The sequence below is a fragment of the Falco biarmicus genome, chromosome 5 (assembly GCF_023638135.1).
Source record: "Falco biarmicus isolate bFalBia1 chromosome 5, bFalBia1.pri, whole genome shotgun sequence".
Lineage (NCBI taxonomy): Eukaryota > Metazoa > Chordata > Aves > Falconiformes > Falconidae > Falco > Falco biarmicus.
The window spans coordinates 4,201,911-4,216,702 of record NC_079292.1 but is presented as its reverse complement, the minus strand read 5'-3'; positions in this window follow the sequence as shown (position 1 = coordinate 4,216,702).

The window sequence follows — 14,792 nt, the reverse complement described above, 5'->3', positions numbered from 1 at the left end:
AATGCCTTCTCCAAGTCCAGAAATAAATACAGAACAAAATGGAATTTTTTATCTGAACCTTTCAGAGCTTTATAGGAATCATTAGAAAGTGAAGTAACAGTTTTGTGTTTTCTTTTCACTTCCTCCAAAAGATATAGAAGGTTTGGCACTAATAAAGCCATCACAATGGCCAAATTATGTCACTGGGTCTGAGTTTACATATATGGTTGACTTTCTGAACACACTAGCAAGTAAGCACATAGAGATCAGGAGGACACCGTTTTTTTTTTCTCTACCCTTACTCGTTTGACCTAATCACATTTTAAATTCCAAAACTAAGGTTAACACATATTTTACAATAATAAACTGTGGCATGCCATGATGTGCTACTATAATCATGTGTAGTGGTTGGGTGGTATTAGTACATAACAGTAGTAATAAGATTACAATATTGGCATGGTTTTATTTCACAAAGAAACATGACCATCGAGACCTGAAAGACTTTTGAGCTTTGACTGGTATCTATACATTTCTTCTAGCATTTACACTATTGATATGATGACTACAATAGGACTAACCTATCTAGGATGTATCAGGTGAAGCTGCAAAACACCAGCAGTCTGTGCAGAGATACTGAGCTTAGCTCATACATTGCACAGTTGATCAAAGAAGATATAGTAAATGTGATATGTTCAAATATATCAAATTCTCTGTATACGCACTGAAGAGTGCATATGGAGCAATTTATGACTGTGAAATCCCTGTCTTCACATTAAATGAACACATACAGTTTCAAGTTTACTTTATGATAGAAACCAACTGTTTCATCTTCAGGATAGCTATAACTGCAGAGGAAACGGTGGTTTTCCATTAGCTTAATTTCTTTCTTCACTTCCTGAGGCCAGTAGGTCAAAATCACAAGTCACTGAGCTGGGCCTTGTAATTCTGCACACGAAACAATTTCAGGATATGTTTAAACTGAAAATAATTTATAAGCAGCAGTGTTGTTGAGACAGAAAAAACTAAGTCAGATAAAGAGTCATTTCATAGGGCTCCGAGTACTTGAGTAACCAAAGCAAAGATCTAGCACCAAGTGTGACTTTCTCAAACATGTCTTTGAATATTTAGAGGCATTCACTTTTGTTTGCCTGTTAGTTTAGAAGAAAAATGTATGATAAAAACTTGCTGAATGTTCACAGTGAGCAGACAGAAACACACTGCTACTGAATTCACACCTGCAACCTGAAAGCTAATTCAGGAAAACAGTCCTTGTCAGGACAAAACCTTTTTTTCTTTAAAGTGAAATGTGTTTTCAGAATGAAACACTAGATCAAGACAAGAATCATACCTACTTACCTCCACTGGCTGCAGACAGAATGTTTCCTAGTAGCACTACAGCATAAAAACTACTGCAGTCCTACAAATAAGGAAAAGTATAATCCTACCTGCACCTTAGTACAAAATTTAAAAATAAGTGTGATTTCAGCAGACAAGGATTTTCTAAGAAGGACATTCCACTCTGTGCTATTGTCTCTTCCCATAGCCTCTGAGTATTGCTTTCTAGAAGGATCCGCCCTGTTGCTGAACAGGACAAGCACCAGGTGGCCAAAATTAATTTTAGTAGTAAAGAAAAGGTGTGCAGTTGTTTCTAACTGTGCTATTATCTTCTTTTAGAACAGAATTGGAGATTTCCCAAGTTCCTCTGTGGCAGCAGATCAGAAAATGAACATGACGCCCAACCTTCTGTATAAACAATTTGGGTTCCCATAGATGTCCTTAAGAAACAAATGAAAATTAAATGTTAAAGATACTCTTTGTGGCTCTTACTGAGGCACTGACTAATGAAGTTATTTGGCAGTGTAGCTGAGTCATCATTTTGAGGTACTGAGAGAAGCATTTCCGAATTCTTGTGGCAAGCAACACAATGCCAGGTTGCTTGCTTTTAGAATTTATTTATTCATCTCACCAAAAACGTCTATGAAAGCTGAGAAGGAAAAAGGAAGCCATTACAAGACCAACATGATGAATAAAGAAACTAGAAAACTTGATTGCATTTAAAGCATTTATGGAGTAATTTGTGACCAACCTAACCATTTTAAGAAAAAAAAACCCCAACCAACCCTACAGTAAATGCATAACAAATTTGCATTACTACATCACAGGAGAGAAAAAAAGTGTTTTCTCTCCCTGTCTCTTGTGCTAAATTTCAGGGCTAAATGTCACATCCTTTCATATGCCAGAACATATTTTTGTTTGTTTTGCCGCTTGCTTTTTGCTAATTCAGAAATATTTTTATTTTAATTTGGGGGAAAGAATAAGTATACCATGGTGACAAGAATCCTAATTAAACCTGAGATAGACAGACAGGAACAGAAGAGCCAAATTATTTCTTTAATACTAGTGGGCTGGTGAGAGAATAGACTAGTTCTGCCTAGAGTCTAATTAACTCCCTGACAAATGCTGTTTAGAGACAATGTTAATTAGATACTGAACTATTATACTATAGCTTCTATACCTAGCTTATATGGGGGGATTGGAAATACATAGCAGAAGCCCTTGAACTCTTGGGCTATAATCAGCCCTCCAGTAAAACTTAAGCCTCTAATTGTGTTCTGTCTCAAAGTAGTAGATCTGGATGGGCAAAAGGGCTCCCTGTATTTGGCATTCTGTATTATAAGCATGAAATAAAAAAAATTAAGACACAAAAGTACACTGTTTTGCCTGCCCAAATTCCAGATCTGCACTGAATGCACTAAGAGGGTGCATCAGGCTTCTATCTTATTTGTTGGCTTCATATCACAGCAGTGAATATAAAGTTGCTTTCTATAAATACCTAATTTATGCTTTCTATTGATGTACGTTTGCATGCAAATCTAACATCATGTCATTTAATCATAAGAGGCAGGGTAATAAGTGTGAAGATAAATATTTCACAGACCTAATCAGGAATTATCCTTTTAAATCACTATTATGTATTGAGACCTATGCTCAGCAATCAATATCAGGCAAAGACATCTAAAAGATAATTAGAACTGTGTAGCCTATAGCATGCCCATTTTAGATGCTGACATTATGTCAAAGATGTCCAAAACCAGTTAGAGAATTATATTGTGTTTTTTCACAGATTACTGCATTTCCTTTTATGTTGAGTAAAATATGGCATACTTTTTAATACTTCATTGTTTTTGTAAGAGTTTTTGAACTTTTACCTATAGAGAGATTTTGATGATCTTTTTTCTTAAGTTGCACAGTTCATCATAAAGTAAAATTTCTCATGCCACTAACAGAAGGAAATAATAGACACGCAGAACGGATTCACCACAATACTGTCCTTTTTTTCAGTGCTGCACCATAAGCATAATTACATTTGTAACAGATTGTTTGCCAAGTAGTCCAAGCTTTATTTTCAGAATTATGTAATAAATCAATTAAAATAAAATAATAAATCCAATTTAAATGTAATCCTGGGCAGTTATGAAGTGGATTTTCTGATTTGAAAAAGTAACAGAAAAGGAGGGAAAAATCATACGATAGTTTAGAAGTGCCAGATATTCCAAGTAGTTTATGTATATGGGGTTTTTTGATGTACTATAATTGATTTGTATGGGTTAGTTTGCTCCAGGACTTTCTCTTATCCTCTTTCTCTTAGGCACACACCCTTTTCCCTCACCACCTGTCATGGCCATTATCCTTCTCATCCAACTGAAAAGGAATAGCTGAACCTCTCTGGGGAGACCATCAGTTTCACCCTTTCATCTGTCAAGAGAACACAAGTGGATGGAAGAATGCATATCTTCTCTCTGGCACTAAGCATTCCTGGATTCAGCAGTCTTCTTCCCACTTGGTCTAGTGTGGATTGAGCCTTGAATTACACTTTCACATTTGAGGTTCGGGGGTTTTTGTAGGCTTTATTGTGGTTTTTGTTTTGGTTCTCCGCCCCCCCCCCCCCCCCCCTCCAGCCCCGCCCCAAGAAATAAGGGTCAAAGACACCTAGAAAGCTTACTCATAGTCAGGAACTCTATTTGGTACAATTTACACTATGTTGTATTTTCTCAGCTGTTCTACATGAATTTGCAATAACATGCTTGCCTAATATTTAAAAAGAAAGGAAGGGAAGAAAACATTTACTTTCAAATAGCTTTTGGATAAGAAATGTTGCAAGTTCAGAAGACAAACAGTAAACTGATAACAAAAAACTATTAAGAGACAAAAAATCAGTGAATAAATAAATTGATTTTCTGATGAATGTATAAATCAGTGAGCCTTTCAGACAACAAATGATTTATAATTCTAGCTATTATAGTCCATGATAGAATGTTTTCTCTCATATATTGATCCCAACTCAAGACACTTGAAGGGAAATACACTGATTTGACTCTCTGAAAATAACGGGTTGAAAGTCTGCCCTAATCCTGGGCCTGAAAAGACTGTTCAAAAAATTCTATATGTGTTTTTCAATTTAGCAGAATGCTTCTGTTTCAGTGAGAATTATGCTCCAGCAAAAGTTATATGGATCTTACTTTTAGTAGGTTGGGCGGTGAACATCTAAAATGTTACAGTGTTCAGTAACGTAATGTTTACATGATGGTATAATGGATACATGATTGGTATAGTACATGTCTTGGCAATAATTAGATGCTTATAGGCTAATTATTTTGTGAATAAAATCAAACAAAATGAAGTAATTAAACAACAGGCAGAGAATATGTTAAGACTTGCATTAATAATTGTTGAAGTTCTGAATTAGCAGGGCACTTTATGCATTAATAATGCAATGTTGTAGGGCAGTAAACAGAGAATGTATACAGATGTTTATGTATCTAAGGGCTAAATACTAAAACATTTGCTTTTTTGATAGTCTATTGATCTAATCCTGATGGTTTATTTTATAATGTTTTTATTTTATGTAAATGTACGGAGGCAGAAGTTAAAAGCAAGAAATTTGAGTTAGGTGCATTCAAAATAAAAAGGTTCTCACAGAAATTGCATAAGACTTTATATAATGCAGCTCTTTTTCTGTAGAATGCTACAGAAAAAAACCCCTTCAAGGTAATTAGTATCATACATATTTATTACTTTCTACATAAAAGTATTAGCATACATTAGAGATTATTTGTGCAGTCTTGGGACTAACAACACATTCTACTGGTGAACCTACTTTGTTGTTGATATGGAATGTATATGTTTTCAAGACAATTCACCAGTCTACAAAGAATTGCTTAGCTGGCGTAAGGAAGTATGTTGGGTAAGACTAAGGAAAATGGGAAGAGAAAGAAAAGTGAAACCTTAGAAAGTGGAAAAGGTAGAAGAGAAAGGCACCCAAAACAATGAAAACCCAAGACTTTTGTAAAAATTGCTCCTGTAGTCTGAGAGGCCTCTGCTAAATCCTAACAGGACTACTTACAAATTTAGAATTAGTTACACATTTAAGAGCTTCTCTAGGTCAAAAAAAAAAACCACCGAACAACAACAACAACAAACAAAACCCAACCAAAAACTTCAACTTGTAACACTGAGCCACAGGTAATCAAGTTGCTCCTTGGAAATGTTACCTTTTCTTCTGAGGCTATATATACACCCATTTATTCACATAATACATGCATACACAACATGTATAGACAACTCTTTGATTTCTTTTACATAGATCTTATTTGTTGCAAAACAGGCAAGAGAATAAGGAAGAAAAAGGAAAGGATCAACAATGAAATTCTAATAAATCATATCTAGACTCCCAGCAGAAAGGTCTCAAACACTAATCCTACAGGATGGGTTTCCATGTCAGATTAAACCACCACAAATTCAGGTGTTTTATTCTCAAACTAAGGCCAAATTAAATAGCCTTTGAAAAGGTAATTTGCATTTCATAAATCCCTGGTGTGAGAAACACAATTTTTTTAAAAGTAGAAAAAACAGCAAAGTTACATGATTTTCTTACATGGTTCAGAATTCTGTAGTATTTAATTTGCAAGTTAATATTTTATCTGTAATATATTGCTCAATATTTTTTCAAAAATATCAATCTTTCATTGGTTTGGATAGTAAGGTATAATAACATAAATCAGGCAGACAGTGTCCATCTAAAGACCCAGTTTTGGCTTATATTCTGTGCCTGACATTTACCACAAATTGTTGGGGGGGAAGAATTATTTAGGTATTCTGAAATCCTTAATGATATTTCCCATGGTATATCCTCTCAGTTCTCCAGGTATGAGTCTTAGGAATGTCCACAACCTTGGACTTAACAATTTTTGGTTCCATTGTTTAGTTTAAGTATTTTACCTACCTCTTGAGAACTATGATCTAATCAATGAGTAAAACAGTTGAGCTGTGTACTAGGAAAAATAAATAAATAATACGTATCTCTTAGTGTTTTAAACCAGCAGCCTGATAGTTTCATGGAAAAGCCCTCTTATTTTCATTCTGTCAGAAACAGAAAACTGTCGTTATCTCTTCACTTCCCCCAAACAATTTGTGATTTTCTAGTCCTATATTACGTTTATGCTTTCGTGAGGGTGTATTTAGTATTTTTAGCAAGCGCAAGTATACCTTACCTGCCAAATGCAAGTGCTCATCAATAACATCAAAGAACTCAAAAGGATGAGGGTTTTTCCTTTCATCATATTGAATTCTTTCAGTACACTTTATTTATCCAAATTTCCACTGTTAGAATTATAATTACCGATCTGTAGTTTTATAGATCACTTCCCGAGCCCTTCTTGAATTAGGTAACCCAGTCCTGAAAAACTCTGAAGAACTTTTATGACCTTTCCCCCTTTTCCAAATCAGCTAAAGTCTAAGGGAAATCTGGAACCTGAGCCTCATGTTCCTGCTCTTACACTAATTAAAATAATTGAGTATCGGTTTGGTTTATCCCTTACCATTTAACTTTGGTTTGAGCTGATCTCTGATCTTGAGGCATTGCTATGTCTAGAACCCACAAACACTAGTCAAGCGGTTTATGTCTTATTTTCTACATTTATCTTGGATCACAATAATCTGTATCCAAATGATTTAACCCTCCCGCTGTGAAAGATATTCAGGTACTTCACTCCTTGATTTTAATATGAACTAAGAACCTCCCAATATATTTTAAAATGTTGCCAGTGTGGTTTTAAATGCCTAATTTAAACATAATATGAGACAGTACCTTGGAAAAATACAGCACAGGTAGAAACAAGGAAAGGAAAAAAGGAAATAAGATTTTACCTTGCAGGGAAGTTTTGTTGCAACTCAAAACACCATTAAATTTGCTTGACTGAGAACACAAGACAAGGAAGAGACTTGTTTTTAAGAAACATAGTAGAAAGGAGGGAGGTTTGCTATAAAATTTTCTAGTATAATCTCTCGCCCAGTAATTCTGTTTGTTTGTTTGTTTGTTTTTTTCTTTCTTTCTTTCTTTCTTTTTTTTTTCTTTTTTTAAAAAAATCTACATGGCATTTTAAGAAAACCTAGTTTCTATTACTTTTTACCTGATCACTTTATAGAAAAGATAGGTAAATTCTACCTCAAGACAAGTGGGGCTCTGTAACATTCATCACATTCATTAAGAAATTTAATTACAGGATATTTCTGAAAGAGCAACCAATAGTTGACCGTATGGTATTGAATCAGGTGTTGGCTTTGACAGCTTTGCTAAGTGTGGTATCACATATCAGATGCAGTCATTCCATTCAGTGATAGCTGGAAAGCTACATAAAATACCATACAATATTAGGTTAATTCAGTAAAAATAACAGTTATTGCAAACCATTGTTTCTAAAATTCTGTGTGTAGCATGTATTATTATAATACTTTCAAAGTTGCTTTGATTTTTGCATAATATGTATTGTGCAGCAATTTTCATTTCTGGAAAAAAACAAACATACTATTTTTGGAGCTGATGGTGTCTTTGATTTAAGGATACTTTATTTCTATAAAGAACAGACTGAATATTGCCAGGACAGTACTGTTGTTTGAAGTTTTGTTATTATTCATTCTCTGAAGCTACTATAATATGCTTTGCTACTTGATTGGCTTGCTGGAAAAGTGCATGTTTTGAAATTTGAGCTCATTTTGGCATTGTTCTTTTGCTAGAAGTGAAATAAACTAAATTCAAAAGTGACAATAAATTATAAAAAGCCAATTTAAAACAGACATTTTAGCTATGTCTGCAAACGTTCACAGTTGCAGCAACATTCTACTGACAGAATGAAAGAAAAATGTAGGTATTGAACCTTAGGAAAAACCTATAAACACTGACAAATCTGATGTGATGCTAAGAAAACAATTTAGAAGAGCTAAGTTGCTCAGTAATAACCTTCTACTCTTCCAGCAGAAATATGGTAATATAGGAGGTACATCTCTACTACAGTCAAAGTGAAACAAGACAAATTAGCTCACACAGAGTTCTGTGCTTGCAGTTAGAATGCAGCTAATAAGCTAGTTACACCACACAAAAACATTTTCTGTAGATATATACTCGCAGGGTTATCTTTAAGTGAAGAAACATGTATTGTTGCTAACGCACAAATTCCCCTGTGACACATAATGTTGCAAATTTGGAGCTGTTTATTTTATTCTGGGTTATTCTAGATCTGTATGGACACAGAAATTTCCCTTACTGTATGGAAGGCCTTGACAGCAAATCAGAAAAATCAGTTTTGTATAGCTAGTGCCAGTTAGGTAGGATGGAGAAAATTTAGCATATGGCAAGTGGGATGATAAATGGAAAGGACAAGTGACAGGGACTGAGAAATTTAAAATTGCTTAGTTCAAAGAGACTGAAAAAATCAGAGAAATATAGTATGTTTACTGTTTAAGGCGTGTCTAGACAGAATACAGGGTACTCTATTCTGAAATGTTAGCACTTCTTAGGTTGCAGTAGTGGGATTTAGACTTAAACTCTTCTCCTACCACTAATTCCATACATGACAGTATCTCAGCTCAGGTCACTCCCAACCACAGTTTGTTGTGTAATTCAGTGGTCAGTTGTAGGATAGAATGTGTCCATCAGATTGGCAAAGAGTCTGTACTGTATCCTTGACCCTTTTTCCTGACACTCTAGACAGAGAAGTGAGTTGAAGGTAACAAATTGAAGCACTTTGAAAATTATGAACAATTTATAAATCATAGATTATGGAGATTAATGACACATAAGGGAATACTGAAGGTATTTTTTTTCCTTTTGAATTGGAGGAAAATACTAATTAAAGATTAAACTAAGAATAACAGACATATAAATATGCTTAGAAATGGTGTGGGAAAGAAAAGGGGAAGAAGGAATAAGCAAAGAGGTCACAGATAAAGGAGTGACTCCCTTCTCAAGGGAGTTTCTACAGACACAGTGGTGAAGGTAAGAAAGGTTATGTTTTCATTATTATTCTTAATGAGTATAGTTGTGTGTGTGTGTGTGTATATATATATATATATATATATTTATTTTTTACATCTATAGGTGAGAAACCAGAAATGAATATGACAAAGGAGACAAAAAGAATATGGATAGGTTATGGTGAGTAGGAGTTTTTAAGTTGATCAGAGGAGGTCAAGTTAAAAGATTCTGAGTAGCAAAAGTTGCCTGGTTTCTGTCTTAATAATTGAACAAAACTCCAGATTGGAACATATGGACAAAGAAGACAACATTTGTGTCAGCAAACAAAGCAAGAAAATTTAAAAACTGTAGAAGCCTACCAGAATTTTATGTTAGATGACAACCAATGTTTTCTATGTCCATGGAAAATGACAACTATGGTCTATGGCTCAGTAGCTGGTTATCTAACTATGAATTTAATAGATCAAAACCTGACATAATACAACAACAACACACATTAATTGAAGACATCATAAGCACATCTGACAATTAGGAATGGGAGCTGGTGATAGTTATATTGCACTAACCCAGTTTAACAAATTAACAAGGTCTCTTTAAGTAAGCACTGAATTACACACATTGCAGAAAGCAGCAACAAAGACTTATAAGACAAGGGAGACATATATATATTTATTTAGGTTTGAAACTACATTTACTTATCAATACATAAGAAATATAACTGTTCTTACAGCTCAGACCATCTTCAGACTGTTTTGGCTGTTACTACATTCAATCACATAGGCATTCAACTATGAAATCAAAACTATAGTTGATGTTGGGGTGAAAATTATAAGGAACTAGCAAGCATTGCTTCCCTCAGACACAATATTGGTACAGATAATGATGGAAAAAACTTATCAGAAATTAAAAAGTCTCAGGTGTAACTGAATTAGCACCCTCGGTCCTCATAACTACTCTTACTCTTCACATCCCCCAAACAATTTGTGAATTGTCCTCATAACTACTCTTCTCAAGAGACACAGGGAAACTACTTCTGTAACTAGACATAATTCGCAGACCACTTGCTAATGGTAGAGATTATTTTCTTCCTCTCACAATCAGTGTAGGAAATAGTAAGGATGACAAGACAAAAGAAAGTCTTACTAGTGGGTGGATTGACACATGTTGTCATATGCAGTTATAATAACTGTAGGTTGTGGGTTTGGGTTTGGGTGTGGTTTTTGTTTTGTTTTGTTTTTTTTCTTTCATTTGAGGTAGGCTTTGAAGTATAAATTAAACTATTAGCTGTGAAAAAACCTCCAGTAGACAAAATCCTTTACAGTTTTTGAGTTATGTTAGAATTTGTTGAGTCAGTGAGTGCCAGGAGTTTTAAGCAGCTATCTTATCTCTCTTTCTCTGCAATACCTTAACAAACAAGTTTCCTCTTACTGCTATATCTTAAAAATCCACATATTTTTCAGAAGCCAAGACTGATTTTTTGCTTTATATACTTTTCAGATTGTTGGGGTTTTTTTTCCCCCAGAAGGCTGACAGACAACAAATCTATGTATTAAATTAATTTACCTGAATCAGGGTTAGTGAGGCTTAGGTATCTGCTTTTTCTGTTTTGTTTAGCCAGATGTGTGCATCAATGATTAAATTAAATCACAGATTCTCAAAAAAAGGGTGTATCCTCTTCATCCAGCAATCTTTCTACTTGAGTTCAAATACCCTTCTGCTTAAAGCTGCAAAAATATTATAATTGCCTTTCACCAAGCTCTGAAAATAAAGCATAGCTATATCTCAGCTATTGACTTTGAAACTGAGCCAACAGAGAAACAATGAAATAGGGAAAATAATTGAACTTCTTTTTCTCAGTTGAGTGTGGACATCTCATTCTTTCCTTTCTTTCTATGGACACAAAGTTAGCTGTAACAGGGAAACATTTCAATCTTTGAAAGATAAAAAGTGTTGCAGGTGCTCACTCAAAAATACCATCTACGTTCAAGAAACCTTAATTAAAATCTTAAGAAATCTAGAAGGGCAGCTAGATTAATTCAGGTTATTCATATACGCAAGGGTCAATAATCAAATAGTTACATTTGTAGTGTGTCTCCCTGTTCAGTAGGTACAGCTATCAGTGGGTCTGGACTATCTGACATCTCTAGGATGCCAGGCACCTAGAAACCAGGACTTGTGCTGTCTTTAAAATTGCCAGCACTAGAGAGAATGACTGTGGCAGAGAGTGCAGAAGAAGCAGCATCCATTTAAAATTCATAGACAGAACACCATCCACACCACTCCCACCTTTTCTTCCCTTTTCTTCTTTTTTTCTTTTTCCTTTCCGCTCCCCCCCCCCCCCCCCCCCCCCCGATAAAGAGTGGAAGGAATAATACATGCTGAAATGTTTCAGAGATGTTAAATGTTACAGTTTTTTTCTTCTTTTCTCTTCCTCCCATTAAATTAGCAACTGCTAATATCTAAAACCAATTTACAGTTCCATCTGCTTAACAAATGGAGCATTTACATCCCTGTAACTGCCTTTCAGGCAGTGGAATAGTTTATGCATAATAAAATCAATTGGTTCTTCCATGTTTCCTGTCAATGCCCAAAGAAACCAATGGAAAGTAGGAGCAATTGCACAAAAAACCCCACAAACACCACAAAACCTCAGAACTTAAAGCATAGACCTCTCACCTGTATTGGCCAGCCTGTCATTTCGGCCCCACAGTCCTTCAAGTTCTGCTGAACTCTGTCAGAAACATTTTGTGTCATCCAATCTATTGGCTTCAGCAGAACAACTTATAAGTTCCTGGGTTTCTGCATTGTGAAACTTATAGTGTCTTTAGCTTCATGGAATATAAATCCAAAAAAGACACCTTTCTGCTGATCTAATCTGTAAAACAGATGGCAATACTTCCCATCAATGTTGATATCGAGATGATTTTAATACTCCTAGTGACAGAGAGTAGTACTTGTTCTTCCATGATTTATAGTCATTAAGATCCTACATTAAGACAAAAATTAAGTCCGTGGAAGAGCTGGAAAATACAGCTATTCTAGCTCTATTAACAACACTCCTATGTCATATTCTTAGCTGCGGAAATTCAGCTGTGCTCCCTTGACATCTAAAATTTGCTCAAAGATGACCAACAGAGAAATTTTTGCATATAGTTCAAAATATTAAGACAGTCCTGACTATGGACACATTGCAGAGCAGACCGGTGGGTAGGAAATGCACCTTAAAATTGAGGTTACAGTGTCTTCAGCTAACATAAAAGTTCAGTTTAAGGAAATGCAAAAACATACACGCCAAGATTGCCTCAGAACCTAGTAACTGACAGCTTGCAGAGAAACAGGGATTATTGTGTCTGTCTGTGAACAAAAGGATTCATTCAATCTATAGCTTTGGATTAATACAACATACGAAACTGAGTGTTTCATTTAATTACACTGAGTTTACAGGATAATTCATAATTACTGGATCGATAAAAATTGTCCATCTCTACCCAAAAGATTTATTTATAAATTTAGGTATTATCCTTCTCCTGATGTTTAATTACAAACTGTTGTGCAGTACCTGCTAAAAACACCCATGGGAAGGAAAGGGAGAAAGAACTTTAAATGTTGTGTGCCTAAAAGCTGTTCTTCAATACTGAAGTGCTTTTACGGTCTCAGTAATTACAGTCAATCACCGTTCCCACAAGCTTTCCGAGTTTTCATCAGAAAAATATGTTCCCAGGAAAATTAAACAATATTTACAGCATGCTTTCTCCAGCTGGGTCAGAGCTCTTTGAAGAAGAGTTCAAATCAAGTAAATTCAACCTCAGGTAATGTTGCTAATGGAGAGCATATATCCAGAGTGAGAGCCACTTAAAGACACAATTCCAGTATGAATCACAATTAGGTGTTACAGTTCTGTCTGTTCACACAGGAATACATTAAAGACTAAGGCTTCGTCCTGCACTAAGAACTACGCAAGCAGAGTATTACTTCATGGTAGAAATCAACAGAATGTTGAATGGAAGTCTGCTGATAGGAGTGTCAAGATTTGTGTCACACAAGCCAAACTGATTTGCCTAAATTTACACAGATGAAAAGCCTCACTCATTACAATGATTTGATGAAATTACTAAAAGAACACCACTTCCAAAACGGTAATTTAGGTATGTAGTAGCATGAATTTTAAACACATATTTATATGAGGTACATAAAGCCCCTTCTTTAAATATCTGGCAAACATGCATGTCATGCCAGCTGTTTATCACTAGTTTGTCTCATCTGACTAGCTACAGGCAAGAAGCACTGTTTAATTTCCCAGACAGAGGATCAAGGAAGGGGATATCACTGTCACTTTTACTCCAGCTATGAGAAGACAGAGTGTTGTGGTGTTTCTCCTGACTGACAGATGAGTGAAGAAGCCAACCAACTGTGTCCTGTGATTCAGGTTATTTCCTTCAGAGAATATCAGAATAAAATTGAAAAATAAGTTCTTGCTATAGAACTGGCATATTAAAAAAAATTTTCAAAAATCCTATATAACAGCTATCATTCTTTTTTAAAATTGGAAAGCCAAGCATCCTTCTGTGACACAGGCTGGTACTCAGACTACCTGAAATTCCTATTGGTTTCTGCTACCACTCTTCTACTTAATTCGGATGTGTTTGTACTTGTTCTTTCTCTCAAAAACCTCCTTCATCCTGAAAGAACAGCCTTCCGCTATGTTACTGTCAGTTCCTATTTGGATTCCTGCTGTATGAAGCTGAAAGGTAATAACAACAAAATGAAAGATAGAAAATAGTAAGTATAGTAAGTTAAAATGCAAAATCAAATATCTGTGTAAGTTCTTGAAAAGACAATGTTTTCGTAAATTTAATTGCTTGTTGCCTTTATTTCCCCCCTGAGGATTTAACGTGCTGAGAGCTGAAGCTCTTTTAATGTTTCCAGAAAGTATTTCCTCTCAGATGGAAAGAAAAGTCAGCACTCCACAGCACTCTCAAAAAAAAAAAAAAAAAAAAAAAAAAAAAAAAGACAGACATGTTTACCTGCATCTGAGAAATAAAAGGCACATTCCGTCTGGGTGTGCCCAATCGATTTCTGAATGGAACTTGATCTTTGGAGGGCGCGGGGGCAGGAAAGAGTTCGGTTAATTGGGAACACACAAATGCTGCCAAGTCTTTTACAGGTACCTGGGGTTCAGGGTAGAGATGTGATAGTCACTGTCATAGTCACAACGGCCCTGCAGCACACCTCCCTCAGAAGGAAGCAGTGGGCGCTGTTAGCAAAGGATTTGGTGAGGTATGTGGAACCCTTTTTTATCTTGGAATAACTGCAATTAATGTTTCTCTTGCTGATGCTGGGGTGTATCATAAAGAAAAAATACCCACCTCCCCAAATGTATCATTTCCAATTCAGGGTATAATTTGATATCTATTTGAATCCTTTGTTAACTCCAAATTAATGAAAACATGAAAAATCTTTTTGGGCTGGTGTTTTATCAAAAGGACCTAGATGAACCGCAGAG